The sequence below is a fragment of the Euphorbia lathyris genome, chromosome 6 (assembly GCF_963576675.1).
Source record: "Euphorbia lathyris chromosome 6, ddEupLath1.1, whole genome shotgun sequence".
NCBI classification, from domain to species: domain Eukaryota; kingdom Viridiplantae; phylum Streptophyta; class Magnoliopsida; order Malpighiales; family Euphorbiaceae; genus Euphorbia; species Euphorbia lathyris.
Genome location: NC_088915.1, coordinates 29,611,841 through 29,620,261, shown reverse-complemented (window position 1 = coordinate 29,620,261; position 8,421 = coordinate 29,611,841).

Sequence of the window (8,421 nt, the reverse complement as noted above, 5' to 3'; positions counted from 1 at the left end):
ATGAATAGATTTATCTGAAATTTATCTCATATATATATATATTTCTTTATAATAGTTGTTCTAAACTTATTCTCAGACTTGAAATTTATCTAAGATATATAGATTTCTTGTTGCATGTAACTATATCATTTGTTCAAAAGTAATATATTGGTTGTTCAAAGTGGATATACTATTTGTTCCGAACTAATATACCATTTCTAAGTAGATATTTGTCTTAATATCGATTCTCTTACCTGTTTTGTAGATTTGCTTATGCCTAGTTACTCTTCGACTGCAATTGTACCTTACACACCAGAAGTAATTACAAGACTCAGCCCTAATGGAACAAAATTATGGATTCCTAATTGTTCAAATGAGTTAAAACCTACTATTGGAATGATATTTGAGAATTATGATAAAGCTCAAGAATTCTACAAATCATATGCATGTGCTGCTGGATTTAATAGTAGGATATCAACTTCAAGAAAGAAACAAGGTGTTATAAAAGAACAATTTTTTGTATGCAATAAAGAAGGTTACAAATATCACAAAAGAAAAGAAACATCCAGTGATATAAAAACCAGAAAAAGGACACTCAGTCGCGTAGGATGCAGAGCTAAATAATTATCAAACTTTCCGACAATGGAAACTATGAAGTGACACAGTTTAAAGAAGAACATAATCATCTTCTATACACTCCAGGATGTGTACAATATCAAAAGGAGGGCAGGAACATGAATCTTCTACTGAAAAAAATGGTAGTTAATAATGCAAAGGTAAAAAATCTTCTTCATAATTGTTATGCATTATAAATAATGTATTCTGTTTACTTATAGAATTTTACTCATTTCATCTAAAAATAAATGAATTCTGATTTGGTTGAACAGATGAATGTTGGTCCTCTAAGAACTTATAGACAAGCAAAGGAACTTTATGGAGGATATGAAAATATTGGTGCATCGAAGATAGATTTTAAAAACTTCCAGAGAGACTTGAAAGCATATATTAAGGATTCAGATGCACAAATGTTTGTAGATAATTTTCAGAAAAAAAAGGAGTTATGGAGTGCATTATTTTTCGAATTTGAAGTAGATCAAGAAGGCAGACTCTGTAGAGCTTTATGGGCAGACCCTGTATGTATAAAAAACTACGCTCTTTATGGCGATATGGTCTCATTTGACACAACATATAGCACAAACAGGTACTACATAATAATCTTTCGCATAAAATTTTAGCTTTCTGCATTTCATATACTGATTTTGAAACACAAAAATTGTATCATGTTCTTCAAATAGAAAACTTATTTTTATGTTACAATGAACAGGTATAATATGATATTTGGACCATTTACTGGGGTTGACAACCACAAAAAATGTATTACATTTGCATCTTGTTTCGTGGCTAACGAAGATATTGCATCATTTGAGTGGGTTTTTAAAACATTTCTGAAAGCAATGGACAACAATAAGCCGACTTGCTTGATAACAGACCAAGATCCAGCAATGATAGTTGCAATAAAAAATGTTTTAAAAAAAACAGAACACAGATTTTGCATGTGGCACATTATGAAGAAGATGTCAGACAAAATAGGTACGAAAAATAATTCTATACTATTTATTTTCTATTGTCCCATTCAATAAATACAATGTTCAAATATAATACATGTGTTGTTCAATATGAATACATAAAATGTTCCAAAATGATATATGTGTTGTTCAATACGCATACATTAATTTTATTCTAAACTCTATTCTTACAAATACAGGAAGACAAATAATGCAAGAAATAGATTTTATTACAAAAATAAATTCTTGCGTGTGGAGTGTAGAATTGGAACCAGAAGAGTTTGAACAAAAATGGATGGAAATTATTTTGGAATTCAACTTACAAGAACATGGATGGCTGAAACACATGTATGATATAAGATCAACATGGATTCCTGCTTATTTCAGAGACTCATTCCTAGCGGGCTTAATGAGAACAACCTCAAGGTCAGAAAGTGAAAATCACTTCTTCACTTCTTTCACAAAAAGTCATTTGACTCTCATTGAATTCCTCCTCCGGTTTGAGGGTGCAATGGAAGCACAAAGATATGCACAAGGCAAAAATGACAATGATTCTAAACACTCAATACCTATGACTCAAACACCAATTCCTATCGAAAAGCATGGATCAGAAGTATTTACAAGAACAATTTTCTATGAATTTCAAAAACAAGTGATAAATGCTTCATTTAAATGTGGTATTGATGATATACAGAAACACACTGACAAATGCAGAATCACTGTAAGAGAAAAAGGTAAAAAAATAACATATCAGGTTGTTTATAATACAGACAATAGTGACACAACATGTTTGTGCAAGATGTTCAATAGAGCAGGAATTCCCTGTAGACATATGGTGCTTGTATGGAAGGATAGGATGCTGGAAAAAATTCCTGACCAGTATGTGCTAAACAAATGGAAAATATTACCAGAGATAACATTGCAAAATAATGTTATAGAAGAATGTGCTAGAACAATGGGAAAGAAAATAATGTTGAATAACTTATGGAGTGAGATTCACATGACTGTCTGTTTGGCTGAAGGGGATGAAGAGGACCTAAATAATCTCACAAGAAACATTCAAAAATTGAGGACAGAGCTGGAAGCAAAGAAAAGAAAGAACATCAACAATTCTACTAAAATTCAAGACATAGAGATGTTGGTTGGAACAAGTCGGCCCTCTGAAGTTCTAATCAAAGAACCTAAAATTTCTAAAAACAAAGGAACTGGGATTCAGCTTACAAACAGTGAGAAAAGATTGAAGGGAGAAAAAGAGAAAGCAATTGAACAATCATAAAAAAAACAAAGGATGTGCAAAGGATGTCACCAATTGTGCAACCATGACATTAGAAACTGCCCAGAAAAAGCAAAGAGATAAGGTAAAATCCCTATATCTAAACTTTCTTTACTCTAACATTATATTTTGTTATTTCATTTCACTTTGAAACCTGTGATTTTTAATTGGAACAACTTGTTATTATATGTCTTGATAATACATTTCTTACAAAGATCAAATAAGATCATTATTGCAACCTAAAACATCATTGTTACATTCCTCATACTTGTGTTTCAGATTCTTCTTCACTTCCTTCAGCTTCTCCTTCAATCCACTTTCTTCTACTCTCGTTTCAGAATAAAACACATCACAGACACACAAAATAAAGAAATAAAAGCGTTTATGCCCTTCAGCTTCACCATGATGCAATCAACATTCCCCTCCATAAACGTTTCCTCCATATCAACAATGACCTTAAAAAGTTCATCAGGAATATAACTACCTGCTTTATGTACTGAACATGTGTGTTAATTTCAATATATCTTTACACTAACAATATATGAACATCAATAATATATAGCAGTATAAAAAACATAAAAAAAATATATATCATTAAATAAAAAAAACATACAAACATAAACAGAAAAAACATAAAAACATAAAAATAAAAACAATTGTTCACAATTATACAAAAAACATTAAAATAAACCATCATTAGGACCTGTAATATCATTGTTATATTTCTTAATCTGGTCCTTCATATTCATCTTCACTTCTTCCAGCTTCTCCTGCAACTCCACCTTCTCCTCCACTTCTTTCTTAATGAAACACATCATTGAGTCACAAAATAAAGACATGAAAGCCTTCATGCCCTTCAGCTTCTTTAAGATGGAGTCAATATCCCCTTCCATAAAAGTTTCCTCCATATCTTCAATAACTTTAAATAACTCATCAGGAATTTCACTCTGTTCTTTAGATACTAAAGGTTGAACAGGAGAAGAAGACCTCGATCTCTTAGACGAACTGGAACTGCTTCCTGACATATTTCCTTCAATCCAAATTCTAATAAAAAAATACGATCAATAACCGTTCATCAATACTATTTATAGAATTTTATTTAGTCTCTTCAACTTCATACTATCAAAACACGCTTTCTTTCATTCAAATGATCATCCATTGGGAAACTCAAAAGCTTTTATTAATTTAGACTCTTCAAATTCTACTTTTCCTGCAATGAAACACGCATTACGTACATGAATATTGTAAATCTCAACAGTATTTATTAAATGCAAACTAAATTAAAACTGTGAATCACTCTCTTAAACTATTGGTATTATTTCCTATATAAATATGAAAATTAGTCTGTTAAACTATTCGTATCAGAATCAATAACTATTTCCTCATTTATTTATTATTGCAAAGGGGATGAATTAAAATCAGATTAAAATAAATTTGTATTCATTTTATTAACAATTAATCATTACAACGAAAGTATTTCTTCATTTATTCATTAAAACTTTAATGAAACATATACCATGTATTAATTATATTCAAACAAACAGTGATTACTTATTGATCTCGTATTACTGAAAACAAATAACTATATGATTTCATTTTCTATTTTACAGGGCGAATCCTCAAAAGCAAACTTACTGATCAATTGGATATATTCTTATATTCTTCCAACGGTATATATACTATGTTCCATTCCATGAGCTGTATTGTTCAATCTGAATACATATGTTGTTCCAGAATAAATATTACATTGTTCCATCAGAAATATTTACATTCTTCTTATTTACTTTAATGTGATCTAAACTCATTTCTAATTCCAAAATAATTGCTACTATTATCCAACACAATTTGTTTAAATGGCTAATGTATATAAGGTGGTTGTGAGTCCAAACCATTGAATATGCTCTTATATTGATCCAAAGGTATACATAAATTGTACAAATTCTTTAATATAACTATATCATTTGTGATGAGTATTGAAAAATGATCTATACTGAATTCTACAAAATTGTACCACTTGTTCAATGTAACTATATCATTTTTCAGAAATATTTAACCATTTGTTCCATTCCATAAACTGAATAGTTCCATCGGAATACATATGTTTCTCTGGAATAAATATTACATTGATCAATCAAAAATAGTTACATTCTATTTATTTACTTTAATGTGATCTAAAATCATTTCCCATACAAATATATAAAGAGGTTGTGAGTATGAACCATTGGATATGCTCTTATATTGATCCAAAACTATACATAAATTATACAAATTGTTTAATATAACTGTAAAATTTGTTCAAATTTAATGTACCATTAAGGGGTTGGGAGTATTGAAAAAAGGCTGTGGATGAATTCTACAAAATTGTATGACTTATTCAATGAAATTATATAGTTTGTTCCGAATCAATATACCATTTGTTCAAATAAAATGTAACATCTGTTCTAAATGAATTATATCTCCTAAATATTGAATATATTGACATTTGTTAAGAATAAACAAACATAATTTGAAAAACCTTTATAAATGTAAAATTTTATATACAAATTCTAAAATATATTTACAAATTTAACATACAAAATATGCTATTCGAAATTTAAACCAGCACCAACAACCCATTCTTTTGACTTCTCATCAATTTCTTCAATAAGTTGATTTATTGGATTCAAAAGAATGCTCCAGCAATAAAAAATTCTAAGCTTTCTAAACTATTTTCCCTGCAAAAAAAAAGATATAATAAAATAGAATAATAGTAATACAAACTGTTACATAAAGAATTTAAAACACATACCTTAGAATTATTTGTCAATCCAATATTCCAATCCTTCACACTCTGACCAATGTAAGTTTCCATATACTTTAAAAGAAAAACACCACAATCATTGTGGTTATTATTGCTTCTCCACTTCATCCTCAGGATTTGCACTTTGTATGCACACATTTGTTTTAATGAAGAAGCATCATTTTTGAAAACAAAATGAGCATATGATTTTAACTACAACAAACAAATTAGAAAATATGTTATCACATATACAACAAAAACAAAGAATGAAGTAAATCAAGTTACAACATACCGATTGTTCTGGACAATTATCATACTTATCAGCACGACTGATTTTTTGAGGAAGTGTCATATTATCCAATATTTGAACACTCTTTGAAAGATTGTTGACAACAATTAGATAAAAATGTTCATGACAAATAACAGGGAAAAACACCTAATAAACACCAAAAAACATTGTATCTCAATACATTTAACAGTATTCAACAGCTGCTGTTCCACCATAAAACTTACCAATTCAACCTTAGCCAAGTTTTCAAATTTGAAAAACTTAAGTTCATTCTGAAGCCTTTCATGAAAATTATATTCTCTTGTTCTACTAGCTCTAGAAAACAGAAGATTCTACAAAATAATCAAAACAACATTTAGCAAAACAATTATTTACAGAATGAAAACAAAAAATAAACTTACAAAGTTAGGAAACATACAAAAGCATATGTACTGAAAAAAAATCTTTTCGGTTTTCCATTATATTTTTTCAATTCTTCAGTGTTCAAAATTGAACTCCAAGCATCCACAATATTATTGACAATATGATCATGACCAGACATTGATAAAATCTCCCGTTTATCAATAAAGGTTTGTCCGTCACTGAAAAATACATCACTTCAAAACAAGGAAAAAAACTATCAGTATATGACAAAATAACATATAAATTCATATAACAAACATAACTTCAACTTCTTACCTGCTTAAAAAAGGACTTAGAGCATATTCAACAATCCTCCTTTTATGACTATCCATGTTATCAAACAACTTTGGATGCCGAGAAATAAAAGGAGAACGGAGGTACTTCGATTCCTTAACAATCATCCTTAAACGATCTCCTCCACAACTTTCATTATCAACACCATATCTCAAAATAATATTTCCCAAATCTCGACGTAATTCATTCATCACATCTACACTGAAAGATGACCTCCTAGCATACTTATCCCACTAAAAAACAAATCACAATTAACATAATCAATCAAAACTAATTGTTCCAAAAATAAAAACCAATTGTTCCAAAAATAAACACCAATTGTTCCAAAAATAAACACCAATTGTTCCAAAGAATAAACACTTACAATATTGTCAATTTTCAACACTTTCTCAGACACTATATCATACATATACTTCATTACATAATACCCACAGCTTTTTGTATCTTTCTGAGTTGGAATATTCTGCAAAATAAAATACAAACAACTTAAAAACAATAAAAAAATACACAAATATACATACAAATTAAACACGTACCACAAGGCAAATCCAATTTACCGAAAACTTCTTATGATAAAAAGAAAAAATAGATCTGCAAAACAATATCATATATATGTCAAACTATTACATTCAATAAATAAAATACATTATAAAAGAGCATTTGATTATTAAACATACTCATCAACAACATATTTCCATTCATCATTTTCCACGCCCAAACGAGTTTTCAATGGATCCAAAAGAAAAACACGTTTCCGCTCAAGATCAACGACAGTCAAAGTCCAATGATAACTGAATAAAACAAACACATTAGCAAAACAATAATACATTATTAAACAAATCAAATAAATCATCAGTATAGACAAATAATGCATACCGTTTGTTTCGTGGTATCAAATACAAACATTTGTTGCCAGACTGCTCATATCTCTCTGTCAAAAACTTGATCTTCTCCCCAATCTCATGAACTCTTTCAAAATGATTAGTTATGTTTGGATCAACAAGAGAGAAGGTGGTATCCAATCTATCATTATTCACAATCACATCATAAAGGTGTCTGTAGAAAACACACACAAAACATATACACTAAACATGCTATTCAAAAAAATAAAACAATATAACCACTAATACAAACATGCAATTATAGACAAAAAAATACCTCACGTAATACAAAATTGGGCCACAGCCTATTGGATCTAGATCAGCCAATTCACGAATATCCTTCCTCAATATAACTGCTTTCACCGAATGACCAAAAATATAATCTTCAAACGTGGTAAAAACTGTCCTCCCATTACATAAATAATTGTTAGCCCATCTACACATATCGGCAAATTCATCTGGAACATCTCCAGGCAAACACTCCAAGTCTATATCATCATCAGAATCAGAATCAGACACCTCTAACTCAATTGCATCATCGATATCACTGTGTGAAAATATAAAACAACTTAAATATATAACAAAAAAAAATAAAAAAATAAAAATGTTCCATACATATACAAAAAAGGTTCCAAAAAACTGAACCATTTGTTCAACAAAATAATAACTTACACAATTTCATCAGCAGGATCAACAAACTCATCCCCTTTATCTTGATTTACACAAACTAAAGGACCAGCCCCAGAAACTATATCAGCAGCCCTACAAACAAAAAAAAAACATCAATTAAGCCACAAATATTAAATGACATGATCCAAAACAAAAAACAGGAATTATTAAAAAAAATAATAAATTACATTTCAGATGAAATAGATTGATCAGCCACACTCTGGCTTAACAACTCAAATTGAGGAGCAGAACTCATCTTTATTTTCAACCTCACTCCTTCAGATGAGCCT